This window comes from Sturnus vulgaris, chromosome 6, assembly GCF_052056855.1.
Source record: "Sturnus vulgaris isolate bStuVul1 chromosome 6, bStuVul1.hap1, whole genome shotgun sequence".
In the NCBI taxonomy this organism is placed as follows: Eukaryota; Metazoa; Chordata; class Aves; order Passeriformes; family Sturnidae; genus Sturnus; species Sturnus vulgaris.
This window is the reverse complement of record NC_142248.1, coordinates 25,069,541-25,090,932: the sequence shown is the minus strand read 5'-3', so window position 1 is coordinate 25,090,932 and position 21,392 is coordinate 25,069,541.

Genomic DNA, 21,392 nt, shown 5'->3' with positions numbered 1-21,392 from the left:
ATGGAGCTCATCGTGTCTGATAGGGATGTTTTATCTATATAAAAGCCTTCCCATATAAGAAGCTTCTGATGTCAAGTGTCCTATTGAACATATCTTTTTCTTTACATGTCAGTCTATTGATCTCTAAATAATCAAAGATACAAAGTACATGATGACAGGAGATTATGGCACCTGTCATGCCCATGGCCAAATGCTCCCAGCTGGCAGCTGCTGGCTGAGTTACTGCAGCCCTGAGCAGACCTCTCTGTTTCCGCCTGCTCTGAATCATCTTGGTAGTTTTGAGCTGCTTCTCTTAACCCCTGGGTAAAATCATCCTACTGAAGACAGCAGGACCTTGGTCACCAACGTTTAACAGAGTTGGGATTCCACTTTGCTTAGCACTTCTGACATTTTCCTTTTCTTCCATTGTACCTCTCTTTCTCTCCTGACACAGATTCATCCATATTTCTCATATTTTCTCTCTAGCTGAGCACCTCCATTCATGCCACATGGAACATCCAGCTGCTAGGAGTCAAACATGCTGCACCCAGGCAGTTCCTCTGGCAAGGTCAGAGTAACTCAGGATACCTTTCCTCTGGCACCTTTCAGCTTGAGGCCTTGGGCAGCTCTGCTCTGCTCTGCCTAGGGCAAGGAGCTAAACAAAACCTTTTATGCATGGGGCTGCTGAGCAGTTAAGGGCTGGATATCAAAACTTCCTGTTAGCTGAATATATCAGTAACTTCCAGTTGCCTGAAAATCAGAGGAGAAAAGTTTAACCCTTTGTGCCAGTCTGGAGTGGGTGCTGCATGTCAGTGTCCCATCACATCTGGTTCACTTCCTCTCTCTGGGCAGTGCTGGATGGAGCAACACCAGAGGTTTATTGCCACTCTTTTCCAACTCTGAAAACAGAAGAGAATATTATTCAATGGATAAATGTTTATATCTCCTTTTTGAAGAAGCTTGCTTTTTATAGCAAGCTAGACCCATATGTAGACATGCTTTTAACTCTCCTGGAGCAACTGAACTTATTTTTGTTCAACCAGTTTCAAGAGTTCTTGTGTTAATTCATTAGCAAGTAACAGAGCAGCAAGACATGACCTTTACCATATGGACTAAAGTCTGTTCAGAAGATATAATTTTAAAGTCAGCTAAAATGTGGCATAGGAAAGTAATGATGTTTGACCTGGACATCCTAAATGAAGCTGCCATAAATGTATATAAAGATTTGCTTGATTCACCATGAATGCTGGCCACCTCATTACCATTTCATTATAATATTGGTTTTGGCTGAGATGTCCTGCTCACTTCTAAATAATGCTTTGGCACATGAATACTTCAGGTAAATTACATATTGTATCAAAGGAGTTTGTCTGATGCATTTTGATTTAACTATATTAGATGTTCCCTTTTCTTGGTTTGTGAGGAAGAGGAAATTTGGGAATCAATTTGATGTCCTTTCCATCATCAGATAATAAAATTCTCTGCCTTGTTTAAAGAAAAGTATGTGTTTGTGTTAGGGGGAAACTCCAGGGAGATCTCCTTTTACTACAAGGTAAGGAGTCTCTAAGGAAAATAAATATATAGGAAAATATTACTAGATTCAGCTTCTGCCCATAGGTGAGTACCTGTCCTGGGGACAATATACAAGATAAAGAGTCTAAAGCAGCTTTTTAGACAGTCCATAGCCTGGGTTGCACTCTGCTCTGCCTGTTCTGCATCCTGAGCTTCAGGACGGGTCTGGGCTGATTGGTGAGGGACAGCAGAAAAATAATGAGATACCTAGAAAGCATAAATTTCTTTGGTCTACAGAGAAGATGACTGGAGTGAGATGCCAACAACTCTTCAAATACATTTAAAAAAATGTAGCGGTGGTGGTCTTCCAAAATTGTCCACTGAGTCTACTGAGCATAGTGGATAGACCAGAAGCATTATGGCAAATGGCTTTGTCTGTAGCAAGGCAGTAGGAGAAACTCTTTAACAGTTAGGAAAGTGTTAGGACAGGATGCTGATGCTCTTTAGGGCAGGCATTAGGACAGAATGCCTATTTTGGAGAAACTTCACTGGGTAGGTTTAAGGACAGGTTACACACATCTCACATGATTGGTTTGTGTATGGTGGATCCTACTTATAGCTGGGGAAGGCCTAGAGGGCCTGCCAAGGTCCTTGTGAGCTGAAATTGCTGTCTGTACAAATAAGAAGCCAAGATGCCAAGAACATCAGTCGTTCCACTGCCATTCAGAAGACAGAAATCTTCTGGCGAAGTCTAACAATCAAATTTGGGAAGACAAGTGGCTTTTTCCCCAAAGGAAGCAATCTTGTTTTCCAGATCCTAATCATCAACTAAAGAAAAAATTGTTTTGCCTATAAAATTGCATCAATAATCTTAAGACTGCAAAGTGAACCTAAAAGGATGCTAGGGAATCAAAGTAGCCTGAAGCTCTGATGCTGTAAAGAGCTGCTCTTACTCATGCCACATATTGCTAGTGAGGACACTTCTAATTTCATTGTTTTGCCTCCTCTCTTTGGAACCATGTTTGCATTTCATGCATGGAAGGAGAAGTCTGAGCAGGTAAAGGTGTGTTCTATCGATTTACCAGATGTCTTTCATGAAGTTGGTTGTGAGGGAACTCTGTGTCTTCCTGGTTTTGGCAAACGTGCTTGCCTATAACCCATTGCAAATGGCACCTTGCCTGTGAGTGTGCCCTGGGCTGTATTTTGGAAGCATTCCAGTGGGATTTTTCCTCCAGTGCACCCACAGATTGGTTTGGGTTTTCAAAAGTGGGCACACAGACAATCTCAAAGTGATAACAAGGTAGTAAAACCAGCTACAACATTCTTCACCACATTGGTGCCCATGGGGATATGTGAGGAGGCAGGATGCTGCAGCAGCCCCCACTCAGCACCCATCAGCAGCTGGGGTGCTGCCCTGGCCCACATCCATGCCCTTGCTATGGGGGCCTGACCCTCCTGCAGGTCCAGAACACAGGTTGTGCCTGGAAGCTGCTTCCCATGAGCAGGGTGTGAAGCTGTGGGAAAGGAAGGGGCACAGTGACTGGAATGCTGGATCTGTGCAGGCACGGGGCTTGGGAAGGCAGCAGTGCTGATAAGTTTTCTCTCTGCCTTGCCCCACTCCTTTTCAGCTTCTCAGGTAGAAGGAAAGGAAACTCACAGCTCCCAGACCTCTGCACGGGGCTCTGTGCTCAAACACCACTCAGGTGCAGCTCCTCCTGGCAAGCTCATTTTCCAGGTCCCAGAGGTGATTTTGCCCCAGCTGGGTGAGCTCCCTAGAGACTCCTGTCCTCAACAGAGTGCTCCCATGGACAGACATCACCCAGGTCCAGGCTGGGCACCCTGTCCTGCCCAGCATGAACTTGGTGCCACTGGGAGCTGCCACAACGTTTTACAAACCCTGGGGCACAGGGGAATCCACAGAAACATCCTGGGCATGTGACATCAGCTGGGGAAGGAATGCTGCAGCCAGAAGCAATTGTTTGGAGGCTGTGGATTGGTGCAACTTCTGCTGCGCATGGGTTTGGGCCATTGCAGGATATGGGTAAAGACTACCTCAGAGAGATGGGGTCAGGAACAGAACTTCTTCCCCACAGATACTCAGGACCACACCCTGCCTTCCCCCGTGTCCTGAGAGGCTGCATAAACCCATGCATACCAAGAAGGGCCAAGACCATCCAGTGGCCTCCTTACTCAGAACCCTTTTAGGAGTGATTTTAATTCGTGTAAATGAGTATTTTTAATTTGTTATACTGGCCTTTATCTCTATTACCATCTCATTTGCTTTTAAACCTAGTTTTGCCATCCTGACTGAATTCCATTTGATGCATTAGGAGTAATTCTCTTCCCAAAGGGTTAGACATTTTCTCTCCACATAAAAGTCGCTTATTTTGGATAAAGAGACGATTAGATTTATCTTTAATATTTTAATGGCAGCCAGGATTATTGGGTGGGCAGCCCCGGTTTCGGTTGTTGTTGGGGGATTAGACTCTAATAAACTCTTCAGATTGGGATTTTTTTTCTGTTTTTCACAAAGTACTTGTATTTATTTTAAAAATTCACTTCTTTTTTAGTCATAAATTCCATTTGCTGTTTCCTATTAGTATTAAATCAAGTTGATTAAATTCATAGTGACTATTTGCACATATATCTTTTTAATTTTAACATCCACAACATAAAATCTTTAATGGTGCAATTTGAAATACCTGCAACATACATTGCTGTTGCTGTTTAAAATAGATGGAAATGAGGATCCAGAGGGAAGGGAGAGAAGAAGGGATGGAGAGATGGACAGACGGATGTTAAAAAGGGGGTGAGCTGACTATCCCCATCACGTGTAATACGAAAGATTTGGGGGTTGATAAGGTATAGAATTTTTGAGAAAGCTCCCTCTCCTCAAAATAACCAGCATCCTCTTGGTGAGCAAAAAGAGTGCAGCCTGCCCAGGGTGGCAAATTCAGCTCACCTCACTACCCTTCCAGTGTCAGGAGCCAGGCAGCCCCTGGAAGCTGGCATTTGCTCAGAGCAGATGCCTGCGGGGCCAGTGGGGTGCAAACCCAAGAAGTGAGTGCCCCTCACCCTCGGGGCTCCGCACCCTGCCTCGGCTGTTACGGATCCTAGTTTAGGCTAATCGTAAACTTGGTAATAGAATAAAATGTCAGCAAAGTAGAAATCAATAAGTGTTAATGCTCCAGGACTTTCACTGCTGGGCTCCCCTCTCGGGCTCCCCCCTCCCGCCCCATCCTGTCCCTTTGATTTCAGTTCCTTCTCTAATCCCCACCTCATCAGCTCCGGGAAGGGCTGATCTGCAGCAGAAAATCCCTCATTCGGGGCAAAATCAGCTTAATTTGCAGCAATTTGTAGCAGGTCTTTGCTGGGATTTGAGTCTCAAAATTATTCCGCGGGTGGGGGCCGGAGCCCCTTGCAATATGGGCAGAGATTTCCCCGCTCCTCCGTTGGCAGAGATTTGTCTGGGCAGTAATTACAGGGGGGCGCAGCCCGGCCCCCGCCCGCCGCGGCGCTGCGCCCTCCGCCCGCGGGGCCTGGCACCGGGCGGGCGGCCGAACGCGCACCGCCCGGATTAGCAGCATTAGCAGCCAGCGCCGAGCAACAATTAATCATTTGCTGGTAAATACAAGCGGGAGCCTCCCCCGGCTGGCGGGGAGGGAAGGGGAGAAGGGGGTGGCAGTCCTGGCCTGCAATAGAGCAGTAAGGAAAGGGAAGGGAAGGGCTGGGGAGGGATGGAGACGCCCGGGGACCTTGTGGCCTCGGGACAGGAGATCAGAGCAGGCAACTTTCCTTCCGCTAATGCCGCTAATTACAGGCGGCAGCTCTGCCGCCGGCCGCGGAGCCTCCCGGGCACGGGGACCCCCGGTTCCCCCCCCAGCCGGGTCCCGTCGTTCCGGGCGAGCGCCTTCCCGCGGGGGCAACCCCGGCCGAGCCCGCCGGGGCCGCGCCAGCGCCGGGGCCGCTTCGCACGGCGGGGTATGGAGTGCCCAAATGCACCGCCCCAGTAATCCCGGAGGATGGGTGCTCGATGGGGAACTCATTTGGAGCGTGGCTTGGTTTGCAGGAGAGGGAAAACCAGAGCGGGGTGGGGGCAGCCGCTGTCACGGTGCGTTTGGGTGCCGGGCTAGCGCTTCACTTGGCACCCCGTCACTTTCTCGGTAAAAAATTAGCTTGAGGTGGAATCGGAATTACACGTGTTAAATGAATTAAAAGCTGACTAATTAGTGGTTCTGACAAATTCAATGGGGAATCATCCACTGCCAGAGAAATGTTGAAGATGTGTTGTCTAGAGATCAGTTCTTGGTCCATACCGTGCAATATCTTTGTGGTGACTCAAGAAAATACGAAATCAATGCCGGTAATGATTTCTACTTGACATAAAAATTGGTGGAGTGATAAATAATGATGGGAGTAGGTCAGTTATACCGAGCAATCTGGATCACTTGGCAGGCTCTGCTCATTTGAACAATATGTGATTTTAATATAGCCAAATGCAAGACTATATATCTCAGAACAGAAAATGAAGGTCACGGGCTGCTGTCATGGGAAGGAAGCAGTGGCTCTGAGGAGGATGGAGGAGATGTGACACATAATAAAAACTAAGCATGGATTTTTGGTGTAATCTGCTCTATCAGAGCTACGCCGTTTCTGGATCTAGAAAATGTTACCTAGCAGGATGAGGGTGGTCTTGGCATCTCAAGACTATAACAGATTCATACTGTGCCCACTTCTGGTGTCTACATTTTCAATAAAAAACACCAAAGAACTGGAAATTACTCAGATAAGAACTTCATGAACAACCCATTAGTTAGGAGAGATATTTTCAGAGGTTGGAAGGTTCTTTAACTTATTAGCAAAGGCATAACAGGATTTAGCACTAGAAGGTCAAGCTAACTAATTCATAATTAATTTAATTAAATATAAGTATTAATATAAGGCCTGAATTTTTCACAGTGAGGATAATTAGTAGAGTAGGCAAGACATTTTTAAAACAGCTTCTTGTTGAAAAAAAAAACTTCTTTGGATGGAAGTGTTTGGGCTTTTGACAGAAAAATATGTAGCTGCTTACAGAAATCCCTAGGGCAATGTATTTTGAAACAGTTTGTTTTACAAAATTGTTCTGAAATGTATTTTCTGATGTTAATTTATGCATTTTCATTTTATATTATTCTACTACTATCGCATTATAGCATGAAAAATCATTTAAATCTATTTTCATTTTAATTTTCAAACTGTTAAGTACATTTGCTACATAGTACTGGGTAAATACTAAATGAACGGAAAATCCTTTTGTTATAACATAGCAGAGAATCTTTATACTGCCAAAAGTGTGAATTATTTCATGTGCCATGAAGTTTCGGATGACCTTAACGATTTTAAAATATAAAATAGGAATCACTATCTCCATTGTCAATCACAGTGTCTATATACTGCAGGCACTGTTTGCTGTCAGGTCTTGCTGATGACCTGTAAGACTAGTTAAATAAAAAGGAATCAGTTGCAAAACCAGCATTTTAAAATTAAAACATTAATTCTCCGTGGAGGGAAATACTTCAAAATGCTAGAATTTCCCACAGTAAGAGAGAACCTGATTTACAGCCATGTCTAATATTCCAGCATTAAAACTGTTTACCTGAAGAATGCTCTTTCCCACTTAGACCTTCTGAAATACATGCTCCAGCACAGACAAACCTTGCAGCCTTGGCTCAGGTCAGACTTGGTGACTAATGAGTCTGTCCACATTCAATGTAGTTTTTGGATCCAGGTTGCTCTCTGGATGCAAAGGTTCTGGTCGCCTCAGTTGTTGCTCTCTGCTGCACAGGGGTCACAGAAGGCTCAACCTGGTGTCCTTGCAGAGGAAACAGGATTGGAAGATGCTCCAGTTGCTAATGGCTCCTCGCTGTGGACAAGAGTTAAGCCAAAGAAATTGCCCCAAACATCTACAGAGGAGGCACCAAGTCTTCAGCACCAACTGTTTTTAGTGCCTCCCAGCATGACCTAATAAATTAATAACCTGCAGGGCACTTAGAGCATGAAATGTCTAAAAAAAATTCCATGGAGCCACCACTGAATGCAGTAATGAGGAATCAGAGTGAAGGGATGGAGTCAAAAGGTTCCCCTGTCCCCTGGTTGGATCGAAACAGGTGACATTCCCAAGCCAGGAGTTGGACTGTGGTAATCCTTGTCGGTCCCTGCCAACCCAGGGCATTCTGTAGCTCTGTGAAGCTGGGGCTGTGTGGAGGCTCAGTGTGACCCCACGCCACCCTTGCTGCCATGTAAAGGAGGAGCGCTGTGCTCTGGCTGCCCAGGCATCTGCCAGCAGGTGTCACACCACTTTGACTGGAACCACTGGAGTCCCATCGTCCCTTTGCTTCCCCCTTAATGAACCAAAGGAGAGAGGAGGCAAAATGAGCCCAGGGTGCCCTTGTTTCTTTGGAGTCTGGGATATCTCAACTTTGGGCTGCTCGGGATAGGTCCATTTTTTATGAAAACTCCTGGGCCTCTTTCTCATCTTGCATCCTTGCATATTTACCAATGTGCATTCCATTTTGTTGGAAGACTTGTCCTGTTCTGTTGCAAAATAGCCTCTGTTTAGCAACACGTCTCTGCCTTCATCCTTGTATGGAGCTGAGCAGCCCACCTTCAGATCAGCGTGGGTTCCTGAAAATGCCACAGTCTCACTCCACAGACGCTATACAATTGAACTTAGATGACTTTTAAGAGCATTTTGACAGTCTGGGATGAGAGAAGCCTCTATCATTGCTGCTGCTTTTGTGTGGTATAGCACGGGCAAAGCTGGCTCTCAGCCACCTGCCAGGGTTTGGTTTGTGTAGCAGAGGTGGAGCCCAGGGAAATGAGCAATCCATGTTTGTTAGATGGGAGCAGGTTAAAGAGATAAGGAAGCACTTGAAACTGAACTAAGGTGTTGACAGGCCCTGGAAAGAAAGCAGTGCTTGCTGCCCAGGGATGACACTGGGCAAAGCCAATGGCACAGGGTGGTGCCACTGCCCCTCATGGGTGACATGCAGGAGCATCACCTGGAGAAGATCATGCACTCTGGGTGGTCTGCAGAGGCCATTTGGCTTTGGTGTGCTAAAGCCCACTGTCATCTGATAAAGTTATGGGAGGACTGGACTGCAGTGCTCCTGGTCCCTCTGCTCATGCCATGGTACTGCCCTTTGTTTTCAGACTCCAAACAAAACCTGGACTAAAAAATGAAACTAAACATTGCAATTTGTTCTTAGAGTTGTTGTAAATGCACATCCTTTTCCTGAAGGTCTCCATAACAATAATCAAGAAAACCAACTTCAAACTAAGGCTGCTCTGGAGGATAATGAACACTGGAAAACTGATGCCAAAACCCTGATGGAAACAATGCAAAAAGAGAGAGAATAAAAAGGTAACGTGTTAAGGGTTTGATCATGCTTCCAGTTTATACATCCTCTAACATAAATCTAAAACTGGGAAAATTAACAATAAAGAAACATTTCAGTAATCCCTTTAAATCTCTGCAACAGAAATACCAAAACGCAAAATGTTTTCATGTAGGCTTTACAGATGGATGTATGAAACAGAATAAAACACTTTTTTCAAACTGGAAATCATTAATCTACCTTCAGTAACTATGGCTTGTCTTGAATTAACCTAGGAGACAGATTTTCTACCTCTCCTCACATTATCATATTGAATAATACTCATAGAAGCCAATTGAACTACTTGTGAGTAAAATGTTACTCAAAAAAATAAGACTATCAAAGCCAAATCATGTGTAAATAATATCCTTCAAAGTCTGCTGAAAACGTCCTCTAGCCACAGAGCAATAACATTTTAATTATCAAAATATAAAAATGCTCACTGCAAAAGCCCAGGAGTCCAAAGTTTTTGAATTAAGTCCATAAAAAAAAAAATTATGTTAAAAATTGTAGAAGGCTTTAAATAATGCATTAAATTTCTTTTTGTTTTTTCTGCAATAAAATGGCTCTAGTTTGTGTTTTCAAACCTTTTGCACCAGCAGTGGTTTTTAATAAAAGCTGAAATTTTTTGTACTCTCTTGATTCTTAGAGGTCTTTGTGGAAAGCACAAATATAGAGAGATGCAAGGCAGCATTGTAACATTTAGCAACAATCCAGAAATTACAGTTAATGAAGAATTTTAGTTGCAGTGACCTGTAAACAAGACGTTACCTTAACTAGCTTTTGATCATTTTCCTTTGGAACTGGTGGTCCATTCTGGAGTTACCAACTAAACAGGGAATAAATACTGTGTGCTTCCAGCACTTACACAAACTAGCTTACCATAATAAACCTTCATAAATATTTTTGAAGGTTAGGGTGGTGTTTCCGCAGAAAAAAACAAGAGAATTTACCCAAACTGCGTGTTACTGGAATGACAAAGTAAATATTTTCATTTTCATTTGTGCTAATGAAAGGGATTGAATGACTGGGTACTCAAAACTTCACACATTTTGTAGTAATTAATTTCTACTGGTTTTGAATTGGTTGAGGTTTTTTGATGCTAACATTCTCAAAATTTATTTTGGGAAACATTTGCTGGTTCTTGGGGAAGCTGTAGCTTTAACTACATGCTTTATGTCTACAAATACTCTTCTATTTTAAAGAAATAAAAGGTGCTGTAGAGAGTAAAATAACTACAAACTACCATCACAGTGGCATCAGTGAGCTCATCAAAATGGTCTGTGTATTATTACATCATGTAGGTTTGCTCTCTGGGCCTTAGACCTTGAGTCCCTCTAATTTCTGCTCCACCTTGGTAAAGCCAACCAACTGCAGATGGCTTAGTGCTTAAAAAAGGCAAAAGGTGCTGCTGTGAGCACTGCTCTTAAGGGAGAGCAGAGCTTTTAATTCAGAAAAACTGCATTCACATAGCAAACCAAGACATTGGAAGTATTAAATATCTGGTATCTTAGAACAGTGAATATATCTGTTTTCAGCTTCCTTTCTCTTGTAAGAGTGTGTCTGTAAGCAATATCCCTAATCATCACTGTCCATGTCTGACAAGCCCTATTTTGAACTAGTGGGGAAATTTGACTCAGGCTGTTACTGGCTGATAGTTTCCAAACCATGTTATGAAATTACCTGAAATAAATTGTCCACTAACATCAGCAAATGATTTTTTTTTCTTGTTCTAATTTACAAGAGGAATAAAAATAAACTAAAACTAGTTTTTAGTTATTCAGCTTCATGTACAGTGAATGGTGGAGGTTTGGACCAGAAGTCTCACTGACATAGGTGGGTGGCAGCTAGGAGGGAGGGAGGGAGGGAGCTCTGTTAGACGGGGTGGGAGATCCCCATGGAGCATTCAGATAAAAAGGTGCTGTATTTTTATCTCCAAATTTTTCTGCCTCCGGTACTAAGTGTAGCACTATCTCAGCCTGGTTCTGGGGGTGTTCTGGCTGCATGCTTGGGAGAGGAGAAAATTCCACTGGAAAAAACCCATGGCAAGTTTCCTGCAGAAGTCTGGGTGCTCTTTTTCAGAAGAGACACCACAGGGACTCAGGGACTTGCTGCTGATTCTTCCTGGTGCAAGAGGAGGAGCAGAGCCTTTATGCTGCTTATGATATTAAAACATCCGGGACAATGTAGAAATTGCTCTGCATGACTCCAAAAGACAAAAAGAGGGGAACCTTTAAAGAGCCTTCCTTATGAACCCAGGGGAAAAGCAGTGATTCCAGAAATGTTTAAAAGAAAAGTGAGAGTATAAAGACACCATCATTAACATGGCTTGAAAGACAGGATGTTAATGCAGCTGAAAGCTATTGCTGGTTGGATCTGCCAGGACATCCCCAGCTACACGGGTGTATCAGCAGCCGGAGGGGCTTTGGCTCCGTTGACGTAGGTAGCTATAATCAGGAGGAGAAAGTGGAGAGAAGGCACGGGAGGGATGGAGACCAAAAAACAAAAAGGAAAGAGCGGGGGGAGAGAGAGAGAGAGAGAGAGGAAAGAAAGGACAGAGGGAAAAGGGAAAAGGAGAAAGATAGAAAATGTGGGGGGAGAAGAAGAGAAATGGGAATGGAGAGCAAGCGAGACTGTATTTCTATAATTACTGTGGATTGGCTCGGATTAAGGGCAACTAGCTATCTCTTGGTTTTTGCTTTTTATATAACAACTAATCTCCTTCTAATCAGTTATTATTAAATTATATTCAATTTTTAATTCATTCACAGATCATTGGTGGCACAATTCGGACATCTGGACAGATAATTGAATAGAGATAATTTATGTAAATGAGGAACAGTTGTGTACAGAGGTGGGGGAGGGGAGATTTCAGCTCTCAAGGCCGCTGACCTAATGAGGACTCTCCAAATGCTGCCCTTGCATTCTGGGAGGACTCAGGTGTAAGGGAGGATGCTAGGAATATTTGGGTACTGTGTGTTGGGTATTCACACACATACAAGAGGCCATCAAGCCTGACCTGTCTCACTTTACCTGAGGAATCAATCTGTATTGAGCATCATTTCTCCAAAGGCTGAAAACCGTGGCCAAATCAGCACCTGGAGGTGTCCTTTGCCTCCCACGGAAAGATTGTTCCTAACCCAGATCTCTTCGTGATTTACAGAGTGATATCCCAGAGCTACACTGACCTCACCATAGGGTGAGGCAGCAGTGAAGGAGCTGCTCCAACTCAGAACACAAGCTTGTGCAGGTCTGACTGGAACCCTGGAGGCTATTTCTTACTCCTCAAAAATGCCTCCTTGCTCTTTGATAGACATGGTCTAATCTTTCATTGCTTGTCCTGAACTCTGAATTTTGGAATCGGGAAAAACTTATGTAGGTAGACTTCAAAGAGAGGTTCTGTGATCGAAGGCAGTAACCACGTACCACAGAGGAACTGGCCTAAAGCACTGTGGTAGCAGCAGTGTGAAAGAACAGCCCCAAGATTCTGGCTTATTGTCATCTATATGGGAACTGTCAGAATGAGCAAATGCAGAAACTGAGACAAATACTGTCCAGAGAGAGAACACAATGTGGCAGCGGGGTACATCAGATCCAGCATGAACACCTATAGGGCAGGGAGTCTTTTTGGGCATATTCCCACTGTAGCCAGAGGACTCTGATCAATAGGCTCAGTAGAGCCTAGGACAAGGTTTATCTTACCTTGATACAGGTAAGATAAACTCGATTAGGGGAATTGCATTTCTATTGACTTTATTGATGAGATAGATACTGACTAGAGAAGTAGCCCAGGACTAGCTCAGGTGTGGGCATCTCAAGTTAAGCAAGATGGATCCCACTATAAGGGAAGAGAGGCATTACTTTGCTTTTGCAGTAGTGGAACAACAGCACAACTTCATATTCCTCTGCCTCAGAACAAGGGAAGATTAAAATGAAGTTCTTGTTCTGGGCTGTGGTTATATTACTTTTCTACAACATTTGGATGCCACAGACCTGTGTGCTGAAGAAAAGAAGCATGATAGATAAATTTATCTTCCAAAGGGGGGAAGAATGCTAAACTCAATTGCTATAGCAAAAATCTAATTTCCATCACTCTATCATAACAGGAGGAATTTTGCTGTGCATACTGAATTGTCTTAATATTATGGAACTGTTGGAGGAAGGGAACACCACAGATGCATTCAGTGTGTGGGAAGACTACTCACAAGATTTGTTTGTCAAAGTAAATTCAGGTCAAATTGCCAAGAATACAATGCAAATGAAATTAAACCAGTCCAAGTGACCTTCTTGCCCAGTGTCAGAAATACACTGGGCTTTGTTCAGCTCTGCAGGGTTTTTTTGTTGATTAAAAAATTGCCTTTTCAGGTCGGTTCTTGAGGCTCTAATTAGCAAAATGTGAAATTGCCACTTGAAGAATTATTGTGAATTTTTTCAGATAGGAGTTATCAGTGATAATAAGAATGCAGCCATATGATTGACTGCAACCACAAGGTTGGGACAAAAGTTCTCAGCAAGGAGGGTTTAAATCGGCCCTTCTTCAAGTCTTCATAACGAATGAAGAAAGGTGACCGAGGTGTGTATTAATGCCATTTGCAGGATACTGAGTTGGGAGAATTTATGCCCATGAGCAGAAGAAAATCAGAGTGCTGCAGCATGCAGCATGGTGGGAGCCAACTCAGCAAAGTGTTAAAAGGAAAAAATCCCAGAGCCAAAAAGTGTGCCTCAGAGACAGACAGTAGGACAGTGAGAACAGCTGGGCATAATAGTTTGGTATGATTGCAATGTACATTTGCAATATGACAAAGCTCTAAAAAGGATTGAGACAGCTCCACATTCAGAAATATGACTTTGTGAAGTAGCCTATTAATGTTGTATTTCTCCAATGTTAAAATTCAAATTTTCTGTGTAGTTTTGCAATTTTGTTTTTTAAGGAAATACTGATAAATGGAATAGAGCATAGAAAAGAGGAAAGAAAATGCCTGGGAACTTGTGGTTTTGGTCTGTGAGCCATGCAGAGATGTGTCTGACTTAAGTGATAACTGCAGAGTAATAGGAATCCCTCAGCTACCAGAAAGGTACAGAATCTGATGAGGAAGACAGATTTGGGCTAGCACCAGGAAGAGGAGTACTAGTAACTAAGTGAAAGGCAGATCACAGGTCACCTATGCACAGGATAAAGGTGAGCATTGAGAGGGAATGGATGGTGTTAAACTGTAGACATTTCCCCTGAGTAACTGGGAGGACTGTGGGAGCCCTGTCATGGAAATATTTAATAGATTAGATGCTTTCACTCTCACACATTTGCCCTCTTACTGGTGTTAGCCACCACTGCCAGATAAAGGAGCTGTGCAATGCTGCTGACTCCTTGCATCCTGTGAAGGACAAATATAAATCCCAGTGAAGGCAGGAAACTCCTACACAATGTATCATGTCCCATCCCAAGCTCTTTGACACGTTTTCCTGAAATCTTCTGCACACTCTGTCTTTTCTGATGCTGACTTCCCTTAAGTATGCTGGGGGCTGCTACATGTCTTAAGGTTTCAAACCAGTTTTCCTTATTAAACTAGTTTGGTGATATAGTCTGTTAAGAAGGGACTATTGTATTTGCTTGTTTAATAATATTTTATAATATTAAGCCCTCTTTTCTGTTATGGTGGAAAAGCTTCATAAGAGAGGGAGCACTGCTGTATGTCCTAAACTTATCCAGTCTGGGGTAGTGTATTTCCTTTGCAAACTTATTCAGTAGCCAAACGTCATTGACATTTATCTCCATTTCATCTCTAGTGTCCCTCACTTCATCATGGACTTAGGCCACTGCATTTTCCCAAAGGAGCAGGTGAGCTGTGATGAAAATGCAGACTCAGACGTAATTGACTCTGAGAGAGCTTTGAAGACCAGAGCTAATATCCTGGCTTGGCAGACAATGCAACATGAGAATCAGCAATGTCTAGAACACAATGGTGAGCTGCTCGTATTGACTCAAAGATGGATCCTGAGAATGTGTCCACCTTTAATCCCAGATATAGTGGATATAAGTCCAAGGCCCATCTGGCCAAGGGACCATTATCCTCTCGTGGTCTGTCTCTGATCTCAAATGAAAAGGTTTGTGCTCTTCAGACAGACAAGTGTGTGTGTGGAACATCAAGTGTGATACAAGTGTATGATACAAGCATCCTGCTTTGTATCAGCAATAGTGTGTCCAGCAGGATCAGGGCAGTGATTGTCTCCCTGTTCTTGGCACTGGAGAAGCCATACCTTGGATCTTGTATTCAGTTCTGGGCCCCTCACTACAAGAAATACATTGAGGTGCTGGAGCATATCCAGAGAAGGGCAGTGGAGCTGGTAAAGGGTCTGGAGACCAGGACCTGTGAGGAGCATCTGAGAGAGCTGGGATTGTTTAGTCTGAGGAAAAAGGGGCTCAGGAGGGAAGTTATTCCCCTACAGCTACCTGAAAGGAAGGTGTAGCCAGGTGAGGTTCAGTCTCTTCTACCAAGTAACAAGAAATAGGACAAGGGAAAATGGTCCCAAGTTGTGCCAGGGGAGGTTTAGATGGGGTATTAGAAAAAATTTCTTCATGGAAAGGGCTGCCAAGTACTGGAACAGTCTGCCTAGAGAAGTGGTTGAGTATACCCCTGGAGGTATTTATAAGACAAGTAGATGTGGGGTTTAGGGGCATGGTTTAGTTCTGGGTAAGTGATTGGACTCAATGATATTAAAGGTCTTTTCCAACCTAAATGGTCCTATATTTCTATTCTGTTATTAAGAATGCATGGGGTCAAGGAAAGAAGATGATGGAGGACAATCTTACAGACTGAAAATAGCTGGGAATAGAGAGAAAGGGTAAAGGAAAATTTTCCAGCCTTTACTTGAGATTCCATTACTTGTGGTGGATACTCATGCCAACCTCATACATTTACAACCTCCCTAGATTTCCCCAAGGAAATGCTGCAGAAATAGATATTTCTATTAAGGTATATAGACAGTTTATTTTAAGTCTTCAAGGCATCACTTGATTTAGTTTTCCTAGCAGGGAGGAGCAGTACCAGCAGTCACGTTGGTTATCTGGTGGTGATAGGGAAGCAGATGCTCACACCAGTCTTCTAACTCTCACAGCAATACTCCATCAATCATGGGCTCACATGACAGTGATCTGGGTGGCACACCCCTGCCCTTTTCCTTTAGCCAGACCCCAGAAAATGGTAAGGGCCAGTACTTTGTTGACCTCCAGAGTTCGGTCAGCTCTTGGGTTTCCATCATTTTTCAGGTCTCCATCCTGTCATCATTCCTGGTTAGTAAAAACACAGTGGAGTGTGGGTAAGGAGAGCAGTGATGTGTTCAGTGAATCAGTGTCACTTCCTTATGCCTCATCTCTCTCTGTGTACTTGCATCTCAAACACTGCTGAAGGTTAGATGGTGGATGTCAAATGAGGAGATGGATTGCTAGAAAACTAGGACTAGTGGGAACGCAGAGAAGCTGTCTCTTTGTCCCTTCTGCCCTGTGCCATGACCAGTTATACCCATCGCATTCTTGACAGAGGGACAAGCATCTAAGTAATCTCTTCCAGTGTCTCCCTTGGAGTCTGTTTCACTCCCCCTGCTAATTTTTCTTAATTTTGCTCCTAATGTCTCACACAGACCTTTCCTATTACAATTTCCTGTGCTATGGGCAAAGAGGGCAGCTTTTTGCCTTCTTCCTATACAGCTTTCATGCCTGGGGATTTTCTTTTATCCCCCTCTCTGTCTCCCCTCTTCAAGTTACACAGCACCACTTCTTTCAGGTTTTCCTTGCAGGACATGTGTCAGATCTGTGATCATTCTCATTGCCCTCCATTAGGCACTCTCCAATGAGTCCACTTAAAAAGGCAATTCCACAACTGGGCTCAATACACCAACTAAAGTCTCACCAATGCTGAATACAAGGAAAGGTAATTTCCAGAGCTCTTGACAGTTGTAGTCTTATCCATTCTTTACAGTAGGAGGTTTGATTTATCTGCAACACTATACTATTTTTGACAGTGCTTGTAATCCCTTCTAACCCCTACTGCTTTTTTGGAAGAATTGCTGCATAACAAGTTGTTTTCTAACCCCTGTTTATGCATTTCATTCTTTCTGCATCACTGAGATTCTTTGCATGGTTTCTTACTGATTTGCATCTACGTTTTTTCAACTACTTTCTGAAATTGCCAAGATGATTTTGAATGCTAAGTCTGTCCTTCGGTGTACTTAAAGTGACTTCCAGGTCTGTGTCTTCCTGATGTGCACACTCCCTCTTTTGTCATCCATGTTGTTAATTCATCCAGTGAGCAGAACCAGACCCAGAACAGATCTTCATGGAGCTATTCTCAATACATCTTTTATTTTGATAGTAAACCACTGAGGACTATTCACTGAGCACAGTTTTTCAACTAATTTTTCATCTATCTAATGTTAGTTTCTGCTAATTTATATTTCTCTAGTTTACTTATAAGGATAGCTTTTGAAATGGAGCCTAAACAGTTTATAGAAGTAAAGATACTCAACCTCTTCTGTTCCTTCTTTGTCTACAAAACCTGTTGCCTTGCTACAGCAAGAAATTAGATTGACTGAAAGGGATGATCCTTGACAAATTCACACTGAAAACAATTGATTACTTCATTTTAGCCTTTGATATTTAGAGATAACTAGGTAATTTATTCCAGAATTTTAATGGGAAAGGGAATTAAGCTGATTGGTCTATAATTACCCATCGCCCTTTCCTTCACTTCTGTAAGAGCAATGCCTGTGATTTTCCTGTACTCCACTACATCTCTACAGGTTCTGGAAGATAGCCTCTACTGACTCTGAGACTGCTGTAGCCAAATTTCTAAGCAGCTTCAATGAAGCTCGTTATGCCAAATAAATCTGAATGCATCTAACTCAATAACATTACCTCTCCCATACACTTGTCTTATTCTATGCCAAGATTTTACTTCTTTATCACTGTTATTAGTTTCTCTAATATTGTCCTTTGTCAATAATTTTCACTCCCTGTTGAGCAGAGATCCAATATTTTGCTTAGTCTTCCTCTTGGTACTAATGAATTTACAGAATGATTTCTTGTTCCCTTTGATTATCCTGCTACTTACAAAGTTATTTTATGCTTGGCCTTTTTGATTATATTCCTACTTGCCTCTGCTGCTCTTCTGTGCTCATCTTTTGTGCACCAAGCTATTGCTTATCTTCTGCACCCTTCCTTCACAGGTGTGAGGTCAATGGCAAATTTGTGAACCAGCCAGGTTGGTTTATTTTTTTTCCCTATTTTGTGATACGATAGCCCCTCCTGGAGCAGAGGAGGATCAGGGGCTCAGAGAAATAAGGCTGGTGTATCATGAGTTTGCTGCAGTTAAAGAAGAAGGTTAAAGGGCAGCTTGTAGATTGACAATTGGATTAGGAGATCCAGAGGCAGGGAAATGCAGAAGACCCCTCTTTCCCACAGTTGTATTTGTTGTAACAGCAATTATTTTGAACATTATTAAAGATCATAACCACAGCTCTAATGACATTTATGTAGAGGCAGTGAGGCTGCATCCTTGAATTCTGCAGTGAGATGTTAGCCTGCTTCTCCAGCCTGCTGGTTGATCTGATCCCCAGCTCACTAACAGTGAGGGCAGGTTGAGGAGGGGTAGGAGACAACAGTGCTGTGCTGCAGGGAGGCCCTGCACTGCAAGATACCCAGGGACAATGGCACAGCCTTGGTGTGCCCTCACAGTGGGGCCTTGTCACCTCTCACTATGCCACCACCAAGCCCCCACGTACAGCACCAAACCTTCCTCCAGCATCCCACCTTGACAAAGCCAGAGGCTGAGTGCATGGGTAGAGGGCGAGGTCCTCCTCAGCGCCCTGTCACATCACCTTGCTAATGCTAGCCTATGCCCGTGTCTTCTCCAGAATACCAGTGTCAGTGTCCTGGCCCCTTTATACTCCCCGTTTTGCCTTGACAACAGGTGCTCCTCCTGCTGCTGCCCTGGGCTCTATGCAGACAGCTCCCCTCCCTGTGCTCCTCATTAACACCCCTCCTAACCGGCAGGAGCAGACACCACCAGCAGATCCTTTCCCCTCCAATCCCCTCCCCTTCCCTTCCATAATCTATCTAAATATTAAAATGAGTTTGTCCCTGATTTACATGCGTAAGAAGGGATGTAATAATGAGGACGTAGATTAGAAGATTTAGCACAATCGTTTGTGTAGATTGTGTCCCATCAAAGGGCAGCTCTGACAAGCCGAGATTAAGGAGCAAACAGCTGCCGCTGGAATTCAGTCCATTTGTTTGTTTGCTGTTTTCTCTCTTGACTCCAGCAAACAGTCTCATTAACATGCAAGTGATTTGCCCCTTAAGCCTTTTCCTGTTTATTATTGGGGGAGTTGCTGACAAGGGCTTTGTAGAGTCTCTGGCCCAGTTCTGAGAGATCGACATGCAAATCAAGATTAAAATGGGAAGTAATTAAAAACAAAGAAGGGGCCACGACACCTTGGTCCCCTCTTTCCTTTGAGGGATCTTAAAGTTAAGGCACTGGGAAAAAGGTGAGCGGTGAGGGGAAATGGAGCACTGTCCACCAGGACTGTGTGGCCCTGGCTGGCCCCTCTTGGTTGTGGTGAGCTCTCCCTTTCTCCTGCTCTCCTCCACTCCCTCTACCTCCCCCTCCTCAAAATGTCTGTCTGTTAAACTCATTTGCAGCCTTTGTTTCAGTGGCCTCGTTTGGCAGCACCTTCCATATGGTTCCTGCTTGCTGCCCACCACAGCCTCAGCACACTGGGCAGCACATCCTGGACCCACTGCTGCCCTCATGGGCACAGCCCCTGGCCCAGGGCCATCTGTGCCCTCTGCCCCCTTAGCAGTGGTGTCCCCATCCAGCATCATGAACCTACAAACACAACTTGCAGCTTTTCAGCAAGTGGGTGAGGGACTGACACATGCAGGGATTATGTAGCAGCCACGCTGATAGGCACTGACAGTGATGCAAAGGGTCTCCTGAATACATAGAGGGTCTCCTGAAGCCACCTGGGTTGTGAAGGCTAGCTCAGGTCACTGGAGCAACACTGGGGACAAGCCAGCACAGTGTGTCTTTCAGTAGCACTCAGACTCAGCTGGTGAACACTGCTGGTTCCAGCACAGGGGCTGTGACAGTGTGCTCATCTGCTGGCTCCCCAAGTCCAGTCCCTGTCCACACCCTGTCCAAATCCACCTCCCCAAGTCCAAGTCCACACCCTGTCTACAGCTGTCTAGGGATGACAACTGTGAGGAACAGCACACAGGATTTCTTGGGCTGAGAGAGAGAGAGAGACTGTCACATAAATCTCCTGCAAAGCAAGCAGCCCTTTCTCTTCATTTATCAGAGCACTTGCTCTGTCCCTTGCAAGACAAGTAAAAATATAATGAAGCCTAGAAACTTGCTCTGGGAAGCAGCCACGGTTATTCAGTGCGTGTCTACACAGACAAGCAGGGACAGATGTGGCTTTCTCTGCCTGGCAGCTGACTCCTGCCTGGCAGCATGGAGCTGTGCTGGAGCATCTCCACACCCAGCCTCTTGTCTTGGTCACCCTCAAGAATCCTGGCTTGGGCACAGCTGCAGACTTGCACGTATTTGTGTGTGCATACCCTCAGTGCCAGGATAAAGCTGTTCACCAGATCTGACACAGAGCAGTTCTGAAATTTGTGACTTTCCTTCGTGCTTTTCTTAAATCCTGATGTTGACAGGCTGCTGTGCACCTTTCCATGGGGCCCAGGGCAAGCAGGAGCTGAGGAAAGGCAGCCTGCTTGAGGCTAGCCCAAAACTCTTGGCCTTGGTTTCTGGCTGTTATTTTCAGTGGTTACCCAGATGTTACTGAAGTTGGTTTCATGCATGGCCAGGAAGAGACTGTAACACTATAGATCTGTGACTGCAGACTGTGTTGTAATGAACACATGTAGGAGAATCAGGATGTTTAAAACACTTATGCATGCTCTAAGTACTTTCTAACCCGAGTCTTTTATTTTTGTAATCATGGAGTAGAGCTGCACAGAGGGATTGGTGAGGAAGATCTCACTCTCCACCTTGCTCCACCTAGCTGCTGGGGAGTTCTGTTTGCCTGCAGCTCATGTCACCAGCCATGACACCATCATGCAGTGCATCCCTTCCAACCCGGTCCTCCTAAATGTGCTGATGGACACCAAAGAGTGTGGCTTCAGCCAAAGGAAGACACATGATGGAGAAAGGGGTCTGGGAAAAAACACTCATAAATGAGGGAAACGAGGATATTGGAGTGGTTCCTGGTTCCCAAAAAAAGAAGATTTCCCCCAGAAGCATCTAGTGATCACCTAGAGATGGCAAGTGCAGGAGAAGCTCTGGAAAACAGTGGCCTTGACAAGGGGACAGAGGGGCCACTGAGTCCCCCAGCATCTCATGGCTCTTGCATTAGGTGTGCAGAGGGGTCCCTGCCCAAGCCTCCTGCTGCAATAATAAGCACTTGACTGAGAATAGGGCAGGC